The sequence below is a fragment of the Gavialis gangeticus genome, unplaced genomic scaffold, assembly GCF_001723915.1.
Source record: "Gavialis gangeticus isolate Ggan-Ray unplaced genomic scaffold, GavGan_comp1, whole genome shotgun sequence".
NCBI classification, from domain to species: domain Eukaryota; kingdom Metazoa; phylum Chordata; order Crocodylia; family Gavialidae; genus Gavialis; species Gavialis gangeticus.
Window position 1 is genome coordinate 143,745,383 of NW_017729025.1, and position 494 is coordinate 143,745,876.

Here is a 494-nt window from a genome sequence, read left to right on the forward strand (position 1 = left end):
GGGGGGGGGTTCCACACAAAGCCCCGAAGTCGCTGCAGGAGTGCTAAGTCCTGGGGGTTTTCTCCGTTTTCTTTTCTTAAAGGGCCAAAGCCATGGTGGACAGAGCAGGCACGGGGGGTTGAGGGGGGAGGTGTCAGGGGGCTTGTGCAGCGTGGGGCAGTGGGGGGCAGCAGGGATCACCCCACTCCCAGCAGCACCTGGTGAGCACTGGGGCTTTTCTTTAAACGGCCAGGAGCTGGGACAGGCAGGGGTCCCTCCTATGTCCCCCCCTCCAGTAGGTCAGGGCCCCCCAAATCCTGGGCAGGACCGCCCCTTGCCCAAGAGCAGCTTTCCCCAACGGTGGGCCCACTGCACATGCGTGCAGTTTAAAAGGGCACGCCAACAGCAAAAAAAGCCCCTGTTAGGCTCTGGAGCGGCAAGAAACTCGTGGGTGAAAGCCCGACACACCCCCGCTTCCCCGATTAGTCTTTGATTAGAAGGAAGACCGAATGGTC

General features: G+C 60.9%; 1 protein-coding gene across 2 annotated transcripts in view; it reads right to left on the bottom strand.

Annotated features, from left to right (window-relative positions):
* The window catches only part of HPS5 (HPS5, biogenesis of lysosomal organelles complex 2 subunit 2), a 75,829-nt gene that overhangs the window by 30,208 nt on the left and 45,127 nt on the right, over positions 1 to 494 (bottom strand). The window lies entirely within an intron of this gene.